Source organism: Rutidosis leptorrhynchoides, chromosome 9 (genome assembly GCF_046630445.1).
Source record: "Rutidosis leptorrhynchoides isolate AG116_Rl617_1_P2 chromosome 9, CSIRO_AGI_Rlap_v1, whole genome shotgun sequence".
NCBI lineage: Eukaryota > Viridiplantae > Streptophyta > Magnoliopsida > Asterales > Asteraceae > Rutidosis > Rutidosis leptorrhynchoides.
The window spans coordinates 343922050-343934892 of record NC_092341.1 but is presented as its reverse complement, the minus strand read 5'-3'; positions in this window follow the sequence as shown (position 1 = coordinate 343934892).

The window sequence follows — 12843 nt, the reverse complement described above, 5'->3', positions numbered from 1 at the left end:
TACAATTCTATATGAAAAACTGATTATAATAATATTTCGTGTTCAAACTTTTACACAATATTTTACAAACTTACAATACCGCTTATTTTACATATAGCATGAAATATAGCACACAATAAATTTGATACAAGATAGTTGTAAAGATAATTCTAGCTAGTACACAAGTCGTTCAGCAAAGGCAATAAAGACACGTAATTCATACGTCCAGAAACAAGTCATGCATTCTGATTTTACTAGGATTACTTCCCATCCTTGGTCTTGTGGAACATAACCGTTATGGCCGTTGATAAGACAGCGTGTTGTAACGTCGTCAAAGGGACGAGGGTTACGTAATGTCCAACAGTCCCGTAATAATCTAAAAACCTCATTTCTTACCCCAATTACCGACTCCGTCACTTGTGGGAACATTTTGTTTAATAGTTGTAGCCCGATGTTCTTGTTCTCACTTTGGTGAGAAGCGAACATTACTAATCCGTAAGCATAACATGATTCTTTATGTTGCATGTTAGCCGCTTTTTCTAAATCACGAAGTCCAATATTCGGATATATTGAGTCAAAATAATTTCTTAACCCATTGCGTAAAATAGCATTTGGGTTCCCCGCAATATATGCGTCAAAGTAAACACATCGTAACTTATGGATTTCCCAATGTGATATCCCCCATCTTTCGAACGAAAGCCTTTTATAAACCAAGGCATTCTTGGAACGTTCTTCGAATGTCCTACAAACTGATCTCGCCTTAAATAGTTGTGCCGAAGAATTCTGACCGACTCTAGACAAGATTTCATCAATCATGTCTCCGGGTAGGCCTCTTAAAATATTGGGTTGTCTATCCATTTTGTGTTTTTATACTGTAAAATAGACAAGAGTTAGATTCATAAAAAAAAAATACTTATTAATACAAGCAATTTTTACATATATCATAAAGCATAAGCACACTATATTACATATATTACACCACACGAATACAGCTATCTTATTCCGACTCGCTTGTTTCTTCTTCTTCGGTTTTGGTTCGTTTTGCCAAGTTTATAGGGCTATATGATGTTCCCCTAATATGAGCCGTCGTTATCCACATTGGTTTAGAAAAACCTGGTGGTTTAGAGGTTCCCGGGTCATTGTTACAACTTAAGGACTTCGGGGGTTGACGATACATATAAAGTTCATCGGGGTTGGAATTAGATTTCTCTATTTTTATGCCCTTTCCCTTATTATTTTCTTTTGCCTTTTTAAATTCAGTTGGGGTAATTTCTATAACATCATCGGAATTCTCGTCGGAATCCGATTCATCGGAGAATTGGTAATCCTCCCAATATTTTGCTTCCTTGGCGGAAACACCATTGACCATAATTAACCTTGGTCGGTTGGTTGAGGATTTTCTTTTACTTAACCGTTTTATTATTTCCCCCACCGGTTCTATTTCTTCATCCGGTTCCGATTCTTCTTCCGGTTCCGATTCTTCTTCCGGTTCCGACTCTTCTTCCGGTTCCTCTTCGGGAACTTGTGAATCAATCCACGAATCATTCCAATTTACATTTGACTCTTCATTATTATTAGGTGAGTCAATGGGACTTGTTCTAGAGGTAGACATCTATCACATAATATCAAACGCGTCAAGAGATTAATATATCACATAATATTCACATGTTAAAAATATATAGTTTCCAACAAAATTTGTTAAGCAATCATTTTTCAAGTAAACACGGTCGAAGTCCAGACTCACTAATGCATCCTAACAAACTAGATAAGACACACTAATGCAAAATTCTGGTTCTCTAAGACCAACGCTCTGATACCAACTGAAATGTCCCGTTCTTATTGATTAAAAACGTTCCATATTAATTGATTTCGTTGCGAGGTTTTGACCTCTATATGAGACGTTTTTCAAAGACTGCATTCATTTTAAACAAACCATAACCTTTATTTCATCAATAAAGGTTTAAAAAGCTTTACGTAGATTATCAAATAATGATAATCTAAAATATCCTGTTTACACACGACCATTACATAATGGTTTACAATACAAATATATTACAACAAAATAAGTTTCTTGAATGCGGTTTTTACACAATATCATACAAGCATGGACTCTAAGTCTCGTCCTTATTTAAGTATGCGATAGCGGAAGCTCTTAATAATCACCTGAGAATAAACATGCTTAAAACGTCAACAAAAATGTTGGTGAGTTATAGGTTTAACCTATATATATCAAATCGTAACAATAGACCACAAGATTTCATATTTCAATACACATCCCATACATAGAGATAAAAATCATTCATATGGTGAACACCTGGTAACCGACATTAACAAGATGCATATATAAGAATATCCCCATCATTCCGGGACACCCTTCGGATATGATATAAATTTCGAAGTACTAAAGCATCCGGTACTTTGGATGGGGCTTGTTGGGCCCGATAGATCTATCTTTAGGATTCGCGTCAATTAGGGTGTCTGTTCCCTAATTCTTAGATTACCAGACTTAATAAAAAGGGGCATATTCGATTTCGATAATTCAACCATAGAATGTAGTTTCACGTACTTGTGTCTATTTTGTAAATCATTTATAAAACCTGCATGTATTCTCATCCCAAAAATATTAAATTTTTAAAAGTGGGACTATAACTCACTTTCACAGATTTTTACTTCGTCGGGAAGTAAGACTTGGCCACTGGTTGATTCACGAACCTATAACAATATATACATATATATCAAAGTATGTTTAAAATATATTTACAACACTTTTAATATATTTTGATGTTTTAAGTTTATTAAGTTAGCTGTCCTCGTTAGTAACCTACACCTAGTTGTCCACAGTTAGATGTACAGAAATAAATCGATAAATATTATCTTGAATCAATCCACGACCCAGTGTATACGTATCTCAGTATTGATCACAACTCAAACTATATATATTTTGGAATCAACCTCAACCCTGTATAGCTAACTCCAACATTCACATATAGAGTGTCTATGGTTGTTCCGAAATATATATAGATGTGTCGACATGATAGGTCGAAACATTGTATACGTGTCTATGGTATCTCAAGATTACATAATATACAATACAAGTTGATTAAGTTATGGTTGGAATAGATTTGTTACCAATTTTCACGTAGCTAAAATGAGAAAAATTATCCAATCTTGTTTTACCCATAACTTCTTTATTTTAAATCCGTTTTGAGCCCTATGGTTTCATATTGAACTCTATTTTATGAATCTAAACAGAAAAAGTATAGGTTTATAGTCGGAAAAATAAGTTACAAGTCGTTTTTGTAAAGGTAGTCATTTCAGTCGAAAGAACAACGTCTAGATGACCATTTTAGAAAACATACTTCCACTTTGAGTTTAACCATAATTTTTGGATATAGTTTCATGTTCATAATAAAAATTATTTTCTCAGAATAACAACTTTTAAATCAAAGTTTATCATAGTTTTTAATTAACTAACCCAAAACAGCCCGCGGTGTTACTACGACGGCGTAAATCCGGTTTTACGGTGTTTTTCGTGTTTCCAGGTTTTAAATCATTAAGTTAGCATATCATATAGATATAGAACATGTGTTTAGTTGATTTTAAAAGTCAAGTTAGAAGGATTAACTTTTGTTTGCGAACAAGTTTAGAATTAACTAAACTATGTTCTAGTGATTACAAGTTTAAACCTTCGAATAAGATAGCTTTATATGTATGAATTGAATGATGTTATGAACATCATTACTACCTTAATTTCCTTGGATAAACCTACTGGAAAAGAAAAAAATGGATCTAGCTTCAATGGATCCTTGGATGGCTCGAAGTTCTTGAAGCAGAATCATGACACGAAAATAAGTTCAAGTAAGATCATCACTTGAAATAAGATTGTTATAGTTATAGAAATTGAACCAAAGTTTGAATATGATTATTACCTTGTATTAGAATGATAACCTACTGTAAGAAACAAAGATTTCTTGAGGTTGGATGATCACCTTACAAGATTGGAAGTGAGCTAGCAAACTTGAAAGTATTCTTGATTTTATGAAACTAGAACTTTTGGAATTTATGAAGAACACTTAGAACTTGAAGATAGAACTTGAGAGAGATCAATTAGATGAAGAAAATTGAAGAATGAAAGTGTTTGTAGGTGTTTTTGGTCGTTGGTGTATGGATTAGATATAAAGGATATGTAATTTTGTTTTCATGTAAATAAGTCATGAATGATTACTCATATTTTTGTAATTTTATGAGATATTTCATGCTAGTTGCCAAATGATGGTTCCCACATGTGTTAGGTGACTCACATGGGCTGCTAAGAGCTGATCATTGGAGTGTATATACCAATAGTACATACATCTAAAAGCTGTGTATTGTACGAGTACGAATACGGGTGCATACGAGTAGAATTGTTGATGAAACTGAACGAGGATGTAATTGTAAGCATTTTTGTTAAGTAGAAGTATTTTGATAAGTGTATTGAAGTCTTTCAAAAGTGTATAAATACATATTAAAACACTACATGTATATACATTTTAACTGAGTCGTTAAGTCATCGTTAGTCGTTACATGTAAATGTTGTTTTGAAACCTTTAGGTTAACGATCTTGTTAAATGTTGTTAACCCAATGTTTATAATATCAAAAGAGATTTTAAATTATTATATTATCATGATATTATGATGTACGAATATCTCTTAATATGATATATATACATTAAATGTCGTTACAACGATAATCGTTACATATATGTCTCGTTTCAAAATCATTAAGTTAGTAGTCTTGTTTTTACATATGTAGTTCATTGTTAATATACTTAATGATATGTTTAATTATAATAATATAATGTTAACTATATATATAACCATATATATGTCATCATATAGTTTTTACAAGTTTTAACGTTCGTGAATCACCGGTCAACTTGGGTGGTCAATTGTCTATATGAAACCTATTTCAATTAATCAAGTCTTAACAAGTTTGATTGCTTAACATGTTGGAAACATTTAATCATGTAAATATCACTCTCAATTAATATATATAAATATGGAAAAGTTCGGGTCACTACACGATAGCTCTAACATTTTTGCCAAAGACGCTAAAGACCAAGCACCACGAACCGTATGTTGTGTTTGGTGCGTGGTACGATTTTGCGAGGAAAGATGTCTTTTTCGAAATCTAGACGACCTCGATTAGCAAGCACGGTCAGAGAGTCTTGCTCGTTCGGCCGCTTTAGGGTGATCTTGAAAATTTCAGCACAATCTTAAACCGAAATTTATGCACCGCAAAATGGTACTGCATCTTGCGGCGCATACTAATGATTTAAAAAACGTGTTTAATAAAGTGACATTAGTTTCAAATTTATACCCGTTATTCATAATTACATTGCGAGTGAAATAATAGGCCTTAAAACGATATATACCATGCTAAGTCATGCATACACAAAACTAATAATACGATATAAATTGAAAACGTTCAAAGAGAACATTAAAAATGAGTAAAATGTCTTTTTTCGGTATCCTGACGACCTCGAATGTCAAGACACTATCCAGGAGTCTTGATGTTAAGGTCGTTTTAGGGTGATTTCGAGAATTTCAGCACAATCTGAAACTGAAGGTTATGCGCCGCCAAATGGTACTCCATCTGGCGGCGCATATTAATGATTTAAAAAAGTGTGTTTAATGAAGTGAAATTAACTTAAAATTTAGATGCGTTATACATAATTACATTGCAAGTGAAATAATTGGTCTTAAAAGAATATGTACCATGCTAAGTCATGCATACACAAAAGGAATAATATGAATGAAATTCAAAACGGTCAAAATCGAAAAAAGGCAAAATTGAAGGTTTTCGAGGTCTCGTTTCGAAAAATATTTGGGACAGACCGCGTATGGCAGTTTGCCAACGGATAGATCTCGAAAAAAAACACGATTTGAAAAAAATGGTGACTAAATCAGAGCTATGAGTCAAAAGATACGATAGATCGTACATTTTGTTGAAAGACACAAAAACCAAGCACCACGAACCGTCGATGGTGTTTGGTGGGTGGTGCGATTTTGTGAGGAAAGATGTCTTTTTCGGAATCTAGACGACCTCGATTGGCAAACACGTTCAGAGAGTCTTGTTCGTTCGGCCGTTTTAGGGTGATCTTGAGAATTTCAGCACAATCTTAAACCGAAGGTTATGCAACGCCAAATGGTACTCCATCTGGCGGCGCATACTAATGATTTAAGAAAACGTGTTTAATGAAGTGACATTAGATTCAAATTTATACTCGTTATACATAATTACATTGCGAGTGAAATAATAAGCCTTAAAACGATATATACCATGCTAAGTCATGCAAACAAAAAACTAATAATACGATATAAATTGAAAACGTTCAAAGAGAACATTAAAAATGAGTAAAATGTCTTTTATAGGCAACCTGACGACCTCGAATGTCAAGACGCTATCCAGGAGTCTCGATGTTAGGGTCGTTTTAGGGTGATCTCGAGAATTTTAGCACAATCTTAAACCAAAGGTTATGCGCCACCAAATGGTACTCCACCTGGCGGCGCACACTAATGATTTAAAAAAAATGTGTTTAATGAAGTGACACTAGATTCAAATTTATATGCGTTATACATAATTACATTGCGAGTGAAATAATAGGCCTTAAAACAATATGTACCATGTAAATTCATGCATACACAAAAGGAAAAATATGAATGAAATTCAATACAGTCTAAATAAAAAAAATGCAAAATTGAAGGGTTTCGAGGTCTCGTTTCGAAAAATATTTGGGACAACCCCCTATGGCAGTTTGCCAACGGATATATCTCGAAAAAATACACGATTTAAAAAAACAGTGACTAAATCGGAGCTACGAGTCAAAAGATACGATAGATCGAACATTTTGGCGAAAGACACAAAAAACCAAGCACCACGAACCGTCGGTGGTGTTTGGTGGGTGGGGCGATTTTGCGAGGAAAGATGTTTTTTTCAGAATCTAGACGACCTCGATTGGCAAACACGTTCAGAGAGTCTTGCTCGTTCGGCCGTTTTAGGGTGATCTTTAGAATTTCAGCACAATCTTAAACCGAAGGTTATGCAAAGCCAAATGGTACTCCATCTGGCGGCGCATACTAATGATTTAAAAAACGTGTTTAATGAAATGACATTAGATTCAAATTTATACCCGTTATACATAATTACATTGCGAGTGAACTAATAGGCCTTAAACGATATATACCATGCTAAGTCATGCATACACAAAACTAATAATACGATATAAATTGAAAACGTTCAAAGAGAACATTAAAAATGAGTAAAATGTCTTTTTTCGGCATCCTGATGACCTCGAACGTCAAGCCACTATCCAGGAGTCTTGATGTTAGGTTCATTTTAGGTGATCTCGAGAATTCCAGCACAATCTGAAACCGAAGGTTATTCGCCGCCAAATGGTACTGTATCTGGCGGCGCATATTAATGATTTAAAAAAGCGTGTTTAATGAAGTGACATTAGTTTCAAATTTATATGCATTATATATAATTACATTGAGAGTGAAATAATAGCCCTTAAAACAATATGTACCATGCTAAGTCATAAATACACAAAAGGAAAAATATGAATGAAATTCAAAACGGTTAAAATCGAAAAAAGGCAAAATTGAAGGCTTCCGAGGTCTCGTTTTGAAAAATATATGGGACAAACTGCCTACGGCAGTTTTCCAACGGATAGATCCCGGAAAAATACACGATTTAAAAAAACGTGTACTAAATCGGAGATACGAGTCAAAAGATACGATAGATCGAACATTTTGGCCAAAGACTCAAAACACCAAGCACCACGAACCGTCGGTGGTGTTTGGTGCGTGGTGCAATTTTGTGAGGAAAGATGTCTTTTTCGGAATCTAGACGACCTCGATTAGCAAGCACGTTCAGAGACTCTTGCTCGATCGGCCGTTTTAGGGTGATCTTGAGAATTTTAGCACAATCTTAACCCGAAGGTTATGCGCCGCCAAATAGTACTCCATCTGGCGGCGCATACTAATGATTTAAAAAAACGTGTTTAATGAAGTGACATTAGATTCAAATTTATATCTGTTATACATAATTACATTGCGTGTGAAATAATAGGCCTTAAAACGATATATACCATGCTAAGTCATGCATACACAAAACTAATAATACGATATAAATTGAAAAAGTTCAAAGAGAACATTAAAAATGAGTAAAATATCTTTTTTCGGCATCCTGATGACCTCGAACGTCAAGACACTATCCAGGAGTCTTAATATTAAGGTCGTTTTAGGGTGATCTGGAGAATTCCAGCACAATCTGAAACCGAAGGTTATGTGCTGCCAAACGGTACTCAATCTGGCAGCGCATATTAATGATTTAAAAAACCGTGTTTAATGAAGTGACATTAGATTCAAATTTATTTGCGTTATACATATATCTATTGCGAGTGAAACAATAGCCCTTAAAACAATATGTACCATGCTAAGTCATGCATACACAAAAGGAATAATATGAATGAAATTCAAAATGCTCAAAATCGAAAAAGGCATAATTGAAGGCTTTCGAGGTCTCGTTTCGAAAAATATTTGGGACAAACCGCCTACGATAGCTTTCCAACGGATAGATCCCAAAAGAATACACCATTTAAAAATTACGGAGACTAAATCAGAGCTACGAGTCAAAAGATACGATAGATCGAACATTTTGGCCAAAGACACAAAACACCAAGCACCATGAACCGTTGGTGGTGTTTGGTGGGTGGTGCGATTTTGCGAGGAAAGATGTCATTTTCGGAATCTAGACGACCTCGATTGGCAAGCACGTTCAGAGAGTCTTGCTCATTCAACCGTGTTAGGGTGATCTTGAGAATTTCAGTACAATCTTAAACCGAAGGTTATGCGCCGCCAAATGGTACTCCATCTGGCGGCGAATACTAATGATTTAAAAAAAACGTGTTTAATGAAGTGACATTAGGTTCAAATTTATACCTGTTATACATAATTACATTACGAGTGAAATAATAGGCCGTAAAACGATATATACCATGCTAAGTAATGCATACACAAAACTAATAATACGATATAAATTGAAAACGTTCAAAGAGAACATTAAAAATGAGTAAAATGTCTTTTTTCGGAATCCTGACGACATCAAATGTCATGACACAATCTAGGAGTCTTGATGTTAGGGTCTTTTTAGGGTGATCTCGAGAATTTCAGCACAATCCGAAATCGAAGGTTATGTGCCGTCAAATAGTACTCCATCTGGCGGTGCATATTAATTATCTAAAAAAGCGTGTTTAATGAAGTGACATTAGATTCAAATTTATATGCATTATACATAATTACATTACGAGTGAAATAATAGGTCTTAAAACAATATGTACCATGCTAAGTCATGCATACACAAAAGGGATAATATGAATGAAATTCAAAACGGTCAAAATAGAAAAAAGGCAAAACTGAAGGCTTTCGAGGTCTCGTTTCGAAAAATATTTGGGACAACCCGCCTACGACAGTTTTCCAACGGATAGATCCCGAAAAAGTACACGATTTAAAAAAAATGGTGACTAAATCGGAGCTACGATTCAAAAGATACGATAGATTGAATATTTTGGCCAAAGACACAAAACACCAACCACCACGAACTATCGGTGGTGTTTGGAGCGTTGTGCGATTTTGCGAGGAAAGTTGTCTTTTTTGGAATCTAGACGACCTCGATTAGCAAGCACGTTCAGAGAGTCTTGCTCGTTCGGCTGTTTTAGGGTGATCTTGAGAATTTCAACACAATCTTAAACCAAAGGTTATGCGCCGCCAAATGGTACTCCATCTGGCGGCGCATACTAATGATTTTAAAAAAAGTGTTTAATGAAGTGACATTAGATTCAAATTTATAACAGTTATACATAATTACATTGCGAGTGAAATAATAAACCTTATAACGATATATACCATGCTAAGTCATGCACACACAAAATTAATAATACCATATAAATTGAAAACGTTCAAAGAGAACATTAAAAATGAGTAAAATGTCTTCTTTCAGCATCCTGATGACCTCGAACGTCAAGACACTATCCAGGAGTCTTAATGTTAGGGTCGTTTTAGAGTGATCTCGAGAATTCCAGTACCATCTGAAACCGAAGGTTATGCACCGCCAAATCGTATTCTATCTGGCGGCGCATATTAATGATTTAAAAAAGCGTGTTTAATGAAGTGACATTAGATTCAAATTTATATGCGTTATACATAATTACATTGCGAGTGAAATAACAGCCCTTAAAACAATATGTACCATGCTAAGTCATGCATACACAAAAGGAATAATATGAATGAAATTCAAAACGGTCAAAATCGAAAAAAGGCAAAATTGAAGGCTTTCGAGGTCTCGTTTCGAAAAATATTTGGGACAAACCGCCTACGGCAGTTTTCCAACGGATAGATCCCGAAAAAATACACGATTTAAAAAAACGGTGAATAAATCGGAGCTACGAATCAAAAGATACGATAGATCTAACATTTTGGCCAAAGACTCAAAACACCAAGCACCACGAACCGTCGGTGGTGTTTGGTGCGTGGTGCGAGTTTGTGAGGAAAGATGTCTTTTTCGGAATCTAGACGACCTCAATTAGCAAGCACGTTCAGAGACTCTTGCTTGTTCGGCCGTTTTAGGGTGATCTTGAGAATTTTACCACAATCTTAAACCGAAGGTTATGCGCCACCAAATAGTACTCCATCTGGCGGCGCATACTAATGATTTAAAAAAACGTGCTTAATGAAGTGACATTAGATTCAAATTTATACCTGTTATACATAATTACATTGCGAGTGAAATAATAGGCCTTAAAACGATATATACCATGCCAAGTCATGCATACACAAAACTAATGATACGATATAAATTAAAAAAGTTCAAAGAGAACATTAAAAATGAGAAAAATGTCTTTTTCGGCATCCTGATGACCTCGAACGTCAAGACACTATCCAGGAGTCTTAATGTTAGGGTCGTTTTAGGGTGAACTGGAGAATTCCAGCACAATCAGAAACCGAAGGTTATGTGCCGCCAAATGGTACTCCATCTGGCGGCACATATTAATGATTTAAAAAAGCATGTTTAATGAAGTGACAATAGATTCAAATTTATATGCGTTATACATAATTCTATTGCGAGTGAAACAATAGCCCTTAAAACAATATGTACCTTGCTAAGTCATGCATACACAAAAGGAATAATATGAATGAAATTCAAAACGCTCAAAATCGAAAAAGGCAAAATTGAAGGCTTTCGAGGTCTCGTTTCGAAAAATATTTGGGAAAAACTGCCTACGAAAGTTTTCCAACGGATAGATCCCGAAAAAAACACAATTTAAAAATAACAGAGACTAAATCGGAGCTACGAGTCAAAAGATACGATAGATCGAATATTTTGGCCAAAGACACAAAACACCAAGCACCACGAACCGTTGGTGGTGTTTGGTGCGTGACGCAATTTTGCGAGGAAAGATATCTTTTTCGGAATCTAGACGACCTCGATTAGCAAGCACTTTCAGAGAGTCTTGCTCGTTCGGCCGTTTTAGGGTGATCTTGAGAATTTCAACACAATCTTAAATCGAAGGTTATGCGCCACCAAATGGTACTCCATCTGGCGGCGCATACTAATGATTTAAAAAAAACGTGTTTAATGAAGTGACGTTAGGTTCAAATTTATACCTGTTATACATAATTACATTGCGAGTGAAATAATAGGCCGTAAAATGATATATACCATGCTAAGTAATGCATAAGCAAAACTAATAATACGATATAAATTGAAAAAACGTTCAAAGAGAACATTAAAAATGAGTAAAATGTCTTTTTTCGAAATCCTGACGACATCGAATGTCATGACACAATCCAGGAGTCTTGATGTTAGGGTCTTTTTAGGGTGATCTCGAGAATTTCAGCACAATCCGAAACCGAAGGTTATGCGCCGCCAAATGGTACTCCATCTGGCGGTGCATTTTAATGATTTAAAAAAGCGTTTTTAATGAAGTGACATTAGATTCAAATTTATATGGGTTATACATAATTACCTTGCGAGTGAAATAATATGCATACATAAAAGGAATAATATGAATGAAATTCAAAACGCTTAAAATCAAAAAAAGGCAAAATTGAAGGCTTTCGAGTTCTCGTTTCAAAAAATATTTGGGACAAACCACCTACGGCAGTTTACCAATGGATAGATCCCGAAAAATATACGATTTGAAAAAAAATGGTGACTAAATCGAAGCTACGAGTCAAAAAATACGATTGATCGAACATTTTAGCCAAAGACACAAAAACCAAGCACCACGAACCGTCGGTGGTGTTTGGTGCGTGGTGCGATTTTGCGAGGAAAGATGTCTTTTTTGGAATCTAGACGACCTCGATTGGCAAGCACATTCAGAGAGTCTTGCTGGTTCGGCCATTTTAGGGTGATCTTGAGAATTTCAGCACAATCTTAAACCAAAGGTTATTCGCCGCCAAATGGTACTCCATCTGGAGGCGCATACTAATGATTTAAAAAAACGTGTTTAATGAAGGGACATTAGATTCAAATTAATACTTGTTATACATAATTACATTGCGAATGAAATAATAAGCCTTAAAATGATATATACCATGCTAAGTCATGCATACACAAAACTAACAATACGATATAAATTGAAAACGTTCAAAGAGAATAAAAATGAGTAAAATGTCTTTTTTCGGCATCCTGACGACCTCGAATGTCAAGACACTATCCAGTAGTCTTGATGTTAAGGTCGTTTTAGGGTGATCTCAAGAAATCCAGCACAATCTGAAACCGAAGGTTATGCGCCGCCACATGGTATTCCATCTGGCAGC